A 13,125-nucleotide genomic window follows, 5' to 3' on the forward strand; every position below is an offset into this window, starting at 1 on the left:
GGGATTTTGCTCCTTGATGGACGTAATGAAAGGTGAGTTTCTCAAAGACAATTGCGATCTGCAGTCATATACACAGACTGATGTGTGTCGTATTATTATTTGTTAGTTTTTACAACCATTTCGGCCTACATTTTTGTCATAAACGTGAAGATGTCTGCAGCGCTATAAAATGGGCATGTGTTGTAACGTGTTGCAATATGTTGTTTTGTTATAGCAGCACTATAGCGCTGTATACATCTTCAAGTTCATGGCAAACATGTAGGTCAGAATGGTTGTAAAAACTAACAAATAATAATACGACACACATCAGTAGATATGACTGTAGATCGTAACAACTTTTGAGAAACTCACCTTTTAATACGTCCACCTAGGAGCAAAAATCTCCATTCTTGTTACTTTTGCTCGACGAGCACGAACGACATGACTGCATGGACTGAGACGTTAGCAACTTGTCACGCAGACGCGCGTGCGCACACGAGGGGAAAAACAAAAAACATAACTTGCATGTAAACACCGGATTCTTTTCACAGTTCCTAGTAAGACCTACCAATGCCATGTAAAGTTTCTCTTTACTTCGGTAAATCTTACATAACTTTTGTTAACTGCAATACTTACTCTCAAAACATGTATAGATTTTTTTACACTACAAATCAGTACATATTTTTGGCCGTGTTTTACTTAATTTAGGTAGTTTTTTACACAACTTTTTTTACATAACATCTTTTTACCATTTGTTTTCTGAGTGTACTTGCAGGTAATTGTTAAACAAACTTGCTGAAAACTTATTTATTTAGCTCCAGCTTATAACATGTTTTAGATTATTAATATATACTTGTCCATGTATTCTATATTTCTCTCTGTTACTTTGTTATTTGTGTGTGCTGCGCCTTGGAATAGACATTTTACACTAGATAGATAGCATTATAAATGCATTATTATTATTGTTGTTTTTATAATGACTAACGCCACAAATGGCAATACTTAAAGGCACTGGACACCTTCGTTAATTGTTCAAGACCAGTCTTCTCACTTGGTGTATCTCAACGTATTATGCATATATAATAAAAAAAACTTTGCAACTGTGAACTAAATCGGCCGTAGAATAATGGAAGAAAAAAAGACACCCTGGCGCACAAATTTTGTGCGTTCAGATGCTTGAGTTTGAGACCTCAGATTAGGTCTCAAGTTCAATTCAAATATTTTCGTGAGAAATTACTTCTTCCTCAAAAGCAACATACTTAATGGTGAGCTGTTTCTCACAATGTTTTATACTATCAACAGCTCTCCATTGCTTATCACCAAGTAAGTTTATGCTTAAAATTATTTAGAGTAACTACCATTAGTGTCCTGTGCCTTTAGTATAAAACAGTGTTAGAAACAGCTCCCTCTGATGAGACATAGTTTTCGAAAAAAGAAGTTATTTTCCCATGTTTGATATTTAGACCTAAAATTAAGAACTTGAGGTCTCAAAATCAAGCATCTGAAAGCACACAGCTTCGTGCACACTTGTTTTGTTTAATTTTTTTAATATCTCGCAACTTCAACAACCCATTGAGATTGAGATCAAATTTTCACAGGTTTGATATTTTAAGCACATGTTGAGATACACCAACTGTGAAGGCTAGTTTTTGACAATTACCATTAGTGTCACAGTGTCTTTAAACATTAACTCTAAAGGGAACAGACTGGGCCTTTTTTTCTTTGCTCAATTCCCAATGTTTTATTTTACTTGTAGGAATTGTTGAGACTACACGTATGACAGTCTAAGATGTACGGGAAGATTTGCCGGTAGATGTGCATGGAGGCAGCCCAGCAGTAGGGCCTCTTGCAAGAGACCCGTGCCCATAAAGTACGATTGAAACTTTACTGTAGTGAAATCTTTGCCATTGTCCTAGAACATACGAGGTCAGTTGCAGTAAAATTGTTGTTTTTTATCGATAAATAAATAAGCTAAACTCCAGTACTGCTGACAAATATGTTTTACTGAACTCCTGTGTTTAAGCTTTGCGTCCAGAATTAAAACATATCAATAGAAACCACAAGGGAAAACCCAAAAATCAGAATTATGTTGTCACCAAAACGAGCCCCTTCATGTGTGATTTTGAAATATCCTATATTGCATATCTAAATTAATCCTGTGAGTGACCCATTCTATGTTGAAGACTATGCAGAGCGCACTGCAAAACGATGCATCAAGATAGAGCTACTGGTTCCCTCTCAATGTTTTTGAAGCTTGCAGTATGCTAATTGCTTCCAGTTTGGGATCATTATAAAAAAACAAACTGAGCTATCAAGTCATATTTTAGCGGTTACCCTTTTGTTTGGCCGGGGGGTGTCAGTCACAGCCATACAGCTGCTGTGTAGCCAAGTTGTGATCTTTTGCTACACCACTGTTAATGGTTGTATGGCTTCTGACTTTCACCCAAAACAAAAATATTTTGTAAAAAGGGACACTGCCAACATAGGGCTAGATGACACAGTTGGTAGAGCTCCAGCTCGTTGATCTGGAGGTCTTTGGTTTGAGTCCCACTCTTTGTCACTTTTGTTTTTCAACCCCAAATCATTTTCTTCACAGGTCTGTAAGAGGCATATGACCAGACAAGCAAGCACAAAAGAAAATAAGATCCGCATGAAAAACCTCTTCAGTTGTTCATATTCTGCTAAGATGTTACCTAACAACAAGGGACGCTCAGGTAATACTGCTAAGAATTATCATGACAACAAATCATTGTGTGAAAGATACATGTAAAACCAACATTGAAAGGGAGAGCAGTGTAGACAGACTCATGAGCAGGCCTAGAATTTCATGTTTGAACATGTTGAAAGGACAAAGAAAAGAGCACTTCCATTTGAAAATCTTAAAGTCAAAGGGAGTCTTTTGAAGGGCACAAAAGCCAAGACATGGAGCAACAGAGGCCATAGTCTTTGTAACCAGCATGTTTCTCCAGACCTACATGAGTGCAGATAAAACGGGACTTGTGTAAGCTATATTATGTAACACCACATCAGTACAACAATGTCAAATCTGCATGTAGATCTTACATGTCCCTTTAACTTTTGGAGGAAGGGGGACACAATATCAATACAATACAGATGTACTTGCCTTCAGCTGGTACATTCTATCAACAATTAGTAATTTATACACATTCTCATCCATTTTCCTTACAGTAGTTGCAAAATGTTATGCTGCTCGGAACTATAAGGTCATTAATGGCTTTCGTTTTTCTAATAGTCAAAAGATCATTCTTTGAAAAAATGCATACAAAATTTGAAAACGTAAATACAAATCAACAAATGAATATTTTACTTTGAATAGAAAGGTTTTTTTTGCCTAACAATTTTGAAGAACACTCTTGATCAACAAACACATTTACTAGGATTCAAACGTACTGGCTGAAATTGGTGATGCGATGCTGTTTGAGACAGTACGTGGGTGTGCTGATAGCTTGAGACTGAAGTAGACACTGTAGCTTGTTGTTGATCTTGCATTCATTGGCCAGGATAGGGTTCCTTGGTAGGCGTTTGTAGGTGTCAGTTGACAGCATTTTAGTCACCTTGTGGTCATACTTGTGGTAGCTATGACCACAGTGGTGTTACTTTTTTCGACTGGCATGAAGTGGATTGATTGGTCTTGAGGTAGGGCTTAGATGGCAGCATTCTACTGCTGGCTTTGGTTGGTCTTGGGAGACGGCATTCTTGAGGACAGAACTTAAGCCACTTGGTGGTCATACTTTGTGGTACATATGGCAACATAGGTGTAACCCTTTTCGGCTGGCATTAAGTGGATGAATTGGTCTTGAGGTAGGGCTTAGCTAGACATTCCTTAGCTTACTTTAGTTGGTTCCTGGTAGTTTTTGAGGGTTCTTGAAGGTGAGCAGGGTCTGGATACGGACTTAGGGTTTAGGGTTAGGGTTGAGTTAGGATTAGGGTCTGTGGTTTAGGTCGAATGTGGTCAACACAACTGACTTGACCAAGGAAACTGAAATTCTGTCGGCCAACACTTAACATACTCTTACCAAGAAACTCCATCCTGGCCACCGAACAAGAAATCAGCAACAAGCTTTCAACAAGACATCGCTCTTCTCATTTCTTGCTTATCTTTATCAATTTTCTGATTGAGGGACTAGTTCTATGATATACAAATTTCTAGTAGGTTTCATTATATAGTCTTCATTGCACCCACTTAAATAAAATACCTCAATAATTTTTGTTACATTTTATTGGTAGTAATTGCATTGTCCATTCTTAAAACATGACATGAATTAACTGTAACTGAAAAAATTAGGGCATTCATCTTGAGTGGTCTTTTCACAGGACATGGGAAAATACACAGGAGAGTATAGAGTATTAACACACATCGATGTCAGGGTGAAACCAAAACTATCATTCTTTATCCTGAATGAAAGTTTAACATCTTTTAAAATAGGAATGGTAGTTTGACAGCATTCCTTATTGAATTTTACCAAAGCAACAGTTGTCAATACAGTGTTCAGAACTATATGCAGTCTTCATTGCAAGTTGTATGGGTCTCATAAAAATGCTTGCATATTTTTGAGCTCCTGGTAAATGAGGTTTATTGGGATTTGAATTTGGCAAAGAGAAAACTTTGTTTCAAAGTAAAACAATACTTTGTTGATTTTCATCAATTTACTTTTTCAAATTTGTTTGCTTTTTTCACTTTTTGATTCTTTGATTACTAGAAATATGAAATTTCCATTAATGACCTTATAGTTCTGAGCAGAAGACACTTCAGAGCACTCTCTGACCTAAACTATTTCCACAAAAAGCCAAAGGATATGAAACAAATTAGTTGATTTTGATTTCCCAATAATGAGTGTAGACTCCTGAGATTACCCATGCATGCATATTTTCAGTAATTTTACGAAGGGCTGAAAAATCCTGGCAGCCAAATATTTATGTTTGGAGAAAACCGTGCATAAAGTTAACTTATTTTTTAAATAATTAGCTGGTAGACTATTGGTGGTTTAATTTTACACTGACAGCTAATAGAACAACTAACTCGTGCTATGGTGAACTGTTGATAGTGAAACAATTTGCAAGACACATATTTCTTTTTAGAAAGAGGTAATTTCTCATTCAGATAGTCAAATACTTCAGCTGAGAAGCCTTTGTTATGCATCTGCAGCTGGAGAGCGTTTGATGGTGGAAAACATTTGGAGAAACTGCTCCACTACTCTCTTGCAATTGAAATGACCAAAATTGAGTCCAAATTTTCCCAGGTTTGTTATTTGATGCATGCAAGTGAGAATACTGGTCTTTGGCCGTTACCATTTATGTCCAGTGCCTTTAACCATACAGTGTGAATGATTCTTTAAGTTTATTTTATAACTTTGAGTTTTTTATGACACAATATTTATAAGCATGGGTGACTATTGCGACTAGTGTCGAAGATGTCCCGACTATTGATTGCTTTACAGTTGTGTCGCTAAATTTGTTTGTCAGTGGCATTTTAGTCATCACTCACAAAAAAAGGAATTTATTTTGGTGTGATGATTTATAAAGTAAGTATTATGTCTGATTCTTATAAATCACATCAATAATCAGTTTTCAAACAAAAATAAATAAAGTAAACACTTTTCCCCTTTTTGCTAGTGATGTTTATACCTATGATGACAATTGTGAACAAAACTTTATCTGTCTATCTATCTATCTATCTATCTATCTATCTATCTATCTATCTATCTATCTATCTATCTAGTATCTATCTATCTATCTATCTATCTAGTATCTATCTATCTATCTATCTATCTATCTATCTATCTATCTATCTATCTATCTATCTATCTATCTATCTATCTATCTATCTATCTAGTATCTATCTATCTATCTATCTATCTATCTATCTATCTATCTATCTATCTATCTATCTATCTATCTATCTATCTATCTATCTATCTATCTATCTATCTTTGAACCTGTTGATCAGTGGAACGAAACAGCAAGCTGCAGCGCTTTTTCTCTATAGGTTACAAATACATGTAGTTTAAAACTGACGTTGGCTTTAACTTCCGTGTTTATACTAGAAGTAAAGGTCAAATAGGGTCACACTCTGTGTTCCTTTTGCTATCCGCTTTTTTGGTGACTTAATCATCATGGAAGGGGGATGGTATCAGTCTCCTTTAGTTCAATGGTCAATGTCATCTGTGGATCCTAATTGCTAAAGTGATTGAGGAACTGATGATCAAGTGTTGTCTGACAAAACTGACATTAATGTCAAACTTTAGTTGCTGATGTGAGGCCAGACTAATGTATGGAGGATCTTGGTTAGATGTCTGGCCGTGTGGTAGGTTGTTGAACCCCTGTGTACCACTGTGTCTTGGAGGGGAACATCAGAATTGTGTGTCTTGAACTAACTGAGGAAACGAGGGCAGGGGACTCAGAGAAATGCAAAGGTCTTAAAATTACGCTTAGTTGGCGTGCGAAATGGTTTGAAACAAACAGAGAGACCAGAGCTGCTATGTGATCTTGCATTCAATATCAGGGATGGGGTTTCTTGTAGGTGTCTGTCCATGACACAAATCTAACCCAGTCATCCTAAACCCTCATCCTAACCCTAATCCTATATAGTTCTACCTGGGATTTCTATAACACTAATCCTATAACCCTAACCACTCACTCATAACCACACTTACAGACACCCACAACTAGGCCTACGACCAACCCTTATAGACACTAACCTCCACCTAGACACTAACTGATAATTACAGATACCTACCAGGAAACCCCATTCCAGATGTTGAAAGCAAGATCAGATACCAGTTTGGGTCTCAGCCTATAGTGTTCCATGCAGCGCAATGTGGCAGCTTTCGCTATTGCTCTCCTTCAAATATCTTTGTTTTCTCTGTTTTCCTACTTAATTGGTTGCCTGCATGTTAACTTCAAGGTATTTGAATCTGGATTCAAACTGGAGAGTTGTGCCATCCCTTGTGTGGACAGGCGGGTCAAATCCTGACAAATTGTCCAGTGCCAATCCCAAGGACATTGTGCATACTGCTCTGACAAATTCTGCAGTGCCAATCCCAAGGACATTGTGCATACTACTCTTGTCAAAAAACTAGGTGAACATTTTCTACTTTGAAAACTCATCCATGGCAGACAAAGGTGCCTAAAGAAACATGTCAAGGAAGGCAAAAAATGCTTGACCTGACGACGATGATGAATAACTGTGCCAAGAAACTGCCTGCATGTCGCTCTGATATCGATATTGCTCATTTTGTATTGTCTTCATTTATCTGTGAATTGGAGCAAATTAGTCTCTAAAACACTGTGTCCTGGATATTACTCTTGATACTTACATAAATATTATGCACAATTTCAATCCGCTCATGGACGTCAACAAACTTATAAGGGACTTTTTTAATAAGTCCTGTTGCTAAGACACGCAACCGAGTCTGATTATATATCATGTTAAAACTAAGGTCATGAAATGATAAGTGTAAAAATTAGCTTAAACTAGTTAATTAACTTTCTTATTTATTTTGACGTGAGAACCTTAATTACCAATAGTTAGCTTACAAGGTAGTTGCATGTCAAAGCACTTTTGCAAATAAATAACTATGTTATAAATCTTGCTTTAAGTATGATCCCATAAGACCTTTACTTCCAGCCCAAACCGGAATTGCAAGTTTCGTAATTCAAAAGTTCATTACTCATGAACCAAGCAAAATTCATCTTGAAGTGTGTAGGACCCAGTATTTTGGTGGGTTGTGAAATCAATGCAAGCTCATTCAGATTGTAGTTGTTAAATGCGCGCTAAAAGAAATTTTGTTAATAATTTTATTTATTTAATACTACAAAATCTGCAGATATGTGAGGCCCAAATGAAAGCACAACAATGTTTTGAATAGGTTCACTGCTCTCCTTTTCCAACGACTTCTACTTCCCCTTCTCAATCTTTTTTTTTTACTGGTTTCCATAAACGTTCAAAGAGAACAGCGTGCCGACCAAGAGAGGCCATCAGCAAATCTCGACACTGCAGAGTCTGTCGCACATTCAACTACCATCCCTATCAACTCTGGAGAACTTGCAACTTCATAAAATAGTGTCCAGTGCCTTTAAAGTTTTTGTTTGTGGTTTTGTTTAAGATTACAGGTTACTATACCTCATCATATTCATGATTGAGAGTCAGGTTCTTACAGCTAAATTCATCATCACGTGCCAGGTGTTATTTTTGCTATTAGCTGAGAAAGGTTAATGAATGTTTATTTGCCAAGGGCACTAAAACGCATTGAGAAGGTTACTGTAAAATGTGCTAAATACATGTAAAGACATCAGGTGATTTGGGTTAATAACTGGTAATATTTGGGTTATTACTCAAAATAATTAATTATTATTAAAAAAACTTTCTTGGTTAAGAGTAATGAGGAGAGGTTAATAGTATAAAACATTGTTAGAAACAGCTCCATCTGAAGAGACGTAGTTTTCGGAAAAAAAGTAATTTTCCCGTCATTTGATTTCAAGACCTCAGATTTAGAACTTGAGGTCTCGAAATCAAGCATCTGAAAGCACACAGCTTCGTGTGACAACTTGGTGTTTTTTTCTTTTATTAATATCTCGCAACTTCGATGACCAATTGAGTTCAAATTTTCACAGGTTTGTTATTTTAAGCACAGGTTGAGATACACCAGTTGTGAAGGCTAGTTTTTGACAAGTACCAAAAGTGTCACACTGTTTTTAAACAATAAACCTAAAGGAAACAGACTGGGCAAATTTTCCTTTGCTCAATTCCCAATTCTTTATTTTACTTGTAGGAGTTGTTGAGACTATGACACTCTGAGATGTACGAGAAGATTTGCGGACAGGCACCCCAGCAGTAAGGCCTCTTGTAAGAGACCCGAGCCCATAAAGTACGATTGAAACTTTACTGCAGTGAAATCTTTGTCATCGTCCTGCAACATACCAGGTAAGTTGTTGTCAATCTTTTGTTATTTTGTCTATAAATAAATTTGCTAAACTCCAGTACTGCTAACAAATAGGTTTTACAGTTACTGAACTCCTGTGTTGAAGCTTTGCGTCCAGAATTCAAACAGTTTCAATTTAATTATTTAGTCGCCAAAACAAACCCTTTGAGGTGTGATTTTGAATGATCGTATTTGGATATCTAAATTATTCCTGTGAGTGACACATTCTATGTTAAAGACTATGCAGAGCGCCCTTTATAACGATGCATCAAGATAGAGCTACTGGTTCCCTCTCAATGTTTTTGAAGCTTGCGGTATGCTAATTGCTTGCAGTTTGGGGTCATTATAAAAAACAACTCAGCTATCAAGCCCTATGTTAGCGGTCACCCTTTTTTGTCAACCTCTTTGTTCGGCCGGGGAGTGTCAGTCACAGCCATACAGCTGCAGTGTAGCCAGGCATCACACACTGGGTGAGATATCTTGCTACATGACAGTTATTGGTTGTGTGGCTTCTGACTTTCACCCCAAACAAAAATATTTTTAAAAAGAGGAGACTGTCAACATAGGGCTAGATGACGCAGTTGGTAGAGCGCCAGCTCGTTGATCTGGAGGTCTTTGGTTCGAGTCCCAATTTAGTCACTTTTGTTTTTCAACCCCAAATCATTTTCTTCACAGGTCTGTAAGAGGCATATGACCAGACAAGCAAGCACAAAAGAAAATAAGATACGCATGAAAAACCTCTTCAGTTGTTCATATTCTGCTAAGATGTTGCCTAGGAACAAGGGACGCTAAGGTAATACTGCTAAGAATTATCATGACAACAAATCATTGTGTGAAAGATACATGTAAAACCAACATTGAAAGGGAGAGCAGTGTAGACAGACTCATGAGCAGGCCTAGAATTTCATGTTTGAACATGTTGAAAGGACAAAGAAAAGAGCACTTCCATTTGATACTTGCATAAATATTATGCACAATTTCAATCCTCTCATGGATGTCAACAAACTTATGAGGGACTTTTTTAATAAGTCCTGTTGCTAAGACACAACTGAGTCTGATTCTTTATCATGTTAAAACTAAGGTCATGAAATATTAAGTGTAATAATTAGCTTAAACTAATTAATTAACTTTCTTATTTATTTTAAAATGAGAACATTAATTACTAATAGTTAGCTTACAAGGTAGTTGCATATCAAAGCACTTTTGCAAATAAATAATTATGTTATAAGTCTTGCTTGATGTATGATCCCATGTGACCTTTACTTCAAATTTCGTAATTCAAAAGTTCATTACTCATGAACCAAGCAAAATTCATCTTAAAGTGTGTAGGACCCAGTTTTTTAGTGGGACGTTAAATCAATGCAAGCTCATTCAGATGGTAATTGTTAAATGCGCGCTAAAAGAAATTATTTTTTAATTTTATTTATTTAATACTACAAAATCTGCAGATATGTGAGGCCCAAATGGAAGCACAACAATGTTTTTGAATAGGTTCACTGCACTCCTTTTCCATCATCTTCTACTTCCCCTTTTCCCTTTTTTTTACTGGTATCCATAAATGTTTATAGTCAAATGCCTTACTACTGGTCTTCACTCAATTCGTGTACAAACTTCTAAGAGAACAGACCAAGAGAGGCCATCAGCAAATCTCTGTCGCAGAGTCTGTCGCACATTCAACTACCATCCCTATCAACTCCGGAGAACTTGCAACTTCATAAAATAGTGTCCAGTGCCTTTAAAGTTTTTGTTTGTGGTTTTGTTTAAGATTACAGGTTACTATACCTCATACATATTCATGATCGAGAGTCAAGTTCTTACAGCTCAATTCATCATCACGTGCCAGGTGTTATTTTTGCTATTAGATTAGAAAGATTAAAGAATATTATTTGCCAAGGGCACTAAAACGCATTGAGATGGTTGCTGTGAAATGGGCTATATACATTTAAAGACGTCAGGTGATTTGGGTTAATAAGTTGTGTTATCATGTGTTATACTCTTTCTTTGTTTCACTTATTATAGGCAGTGGACAATATTGGTAATTACTCAAAATAATTAATTATTATCAAAAACAGAGGCTTTAAAGGTCCTTCAAGCCTCTATTATGCATTTGCACCCCATTCGCATAGTGCAACATTACTGCGAATGTTGTATTGTGCCGGCGCAGCGGTGTATACTGTATGTGTGTTTGAGGGTAGGTGTAGTGACCCAAACGAGTGTCTAAAAAGCTTCACAAATGATCGTACAATGTATTATCTTCTTGTTTTCTTTCAAGTTAGTGTGTAAACCTTTCGAGGGGCACTTTTAACCATTAAACAATAATACATATCAGACCACAGAAGGTGATGACTTTTTTTCTTGCCACTCCGCAGTTATTTTGCACGCCAATTTGTCATCACCTTGCTTTTTGCTAAAGCAAACATCTAAAATGTTAAGTGCCTAAGCTAGCATTCGCTCGTGAAATAGGTTTACGCTTAAGCAATTTTTGTTGCTATGTTAAGCAAACAAATTTTCTTACTGTTAAACAGCCCTATGCCATTGGGCCCTTCACACACACACAGTGCAACATAATTGCAATATGTTATTGGTGTGGCGTGCAGCAGTGCATTTGGGTGTGTATTTGACGTGTGTTTGTATGGTAGGTGTAGCGAAGTAAACGCGTCTGAAATGTTTAAGGAATGATGTACAAAGTATTATCTTCTTATTTTCTCTCAGGTTGTGTAAACCTTTCAAGTGGCGCTTTGAATCATTACAAATAGTACATGGAAGACAGAGAAGGCGTTAATTTTTGTTTTATCGCCACTCTGCATTTATATTGCCCGCCATTTTGTCAGTAGGGGGCCTACCTTCTTCTATTTTGCTGCAGCAAATGATTTACAATCTTGTGCGTGCCGTTTGTTTACGTGCTTAACCTCGTGAAATATGTGTACATCCTCCATGGTTTAAGCGATTATTTTTGCTACGTTAAGCAAAAAAAATTGCTAACCATTAAGCAGCTCTTTGAAATTTTGCCCTGTTCTGTTCAACAGTTGAACAGTCTGTTTTATCAGTTGTTTATTGAAAGTGTGTTATGTTTTTCATTTATTTCCTTGTATTTTGTAACTTAAGTGTCAAGAACAAAAACAGTTTGAAAAGGATTGTTAGACTTGGGTCTCAAAATTATCAGAGAGCCACAGAGAGACTTAACCAAGGTCAGTGAGCGACAGATACTTAAGAGATAATCATGTACTTAGGCAATTGTTTAACAATGATCTAGAACACCCCCCTCCCCCAAATAGATGGACATTTCTGTTTTGTTCCATTCAGACCTGTTCTGAGTGGTTTTTGTTTTGCACTTGTTTTCAACTGTTTTTGTATGCTGGGTGTCAGCTATTTGGAGGTCTGGTTCACCACCGTTTATCTGTTTACACTGTATTTATAAATTGTTTTGTGGTTCTTATTAATGTATATTCAACTAATGTGTTTTATATTTATTCAGTTGTCTGTAATTGCTGTGGTTTCACACCACTCTTACTTACCTGCTTCTTGTCATTGTGTCAAGTAATCTATATATTTTTAACTAATTGTATTTTGTTTACTTCCAGCCGTAACTGTAAATGTTTTATATGAAGCACGCCAACAGAATTAATTGACTATTGAAGATTATTAAAGTTCTTTTAATTGAATTGAATAGCCTCTGTGCCTTTTATCAACTTCTTCCTTCAAGAAACAACCTGAGGTTTGACACGCTCATTTTTCGACTGTCACCAAATCTACCACTGTTTTGGACTGTAAAACCGCTCTGGTCGGAGAGTTCAACATTCATGTTTTTGATCCCAACAACAAAGAATCCAAGGTTTTTCTGAACATGCTTGAGGCTGCTGGTTTAAACCAACTTGTGTTTTCATCTGCTCTACCCAAGCTACTCTATACAAGTACTTGAACACGATAGCCTTGTACACCATTTTAGACAAAACTGGATAATTTCATGCAGAATTTGCTGATTGTCAATTTAATAAGTACATGTCCACATGGCTTTATACACAATTTCCAGGCATTTTTTGTTAATTGCAGGTAAAATTTGATAAGTAGGCAAGGCTATTGTACGCAATAGCTGCGTACACAATTTAAGGAGAAATTTCACAAGTACACAATGCTATCGCTTGTACACAATAGCCTTGTTCACATTTTCATGCAAATCTTGCTAATTGCCAGACAGAATTTGCTA

The 13,125-nt window shown here is 36.6% G+C and overlaps 1 long non-coding RNA gene across 1 annotated transcript; it reads left to right on the top strand.

Moving 5' to 3' along the window:
- The first annotated feature begins 5,978 nt into the window (after nt 1-5,978).
- LOC139935143 (uncharacterized) lies at nt 5,979-12,161 on the top strand. The gene is made up of 2 exons (XR_011785767.1): nt 5,979-8,923; nt 9,597-12,161. It is a non-coding gene; the product is annotated as an uncharacterized lncRNA (long non-coding RNA).
- Nucleotides 12,162-13,125: the final 964 nt, after the last annotated feature.

Source organism: Asterias amurensis, chromosome 3, assembly GCF_032118995.1.
Source record: "Asterias amurensis chromosome 3, ASM3211899v1".
NCBI classification, from domain to species: domain Eukaryota; kingdom Metazoa; phylum Echinodermata; class Asteroidea; order Forcipulatida; family Asteriidae; genus Asterias; species Asterias amurensis.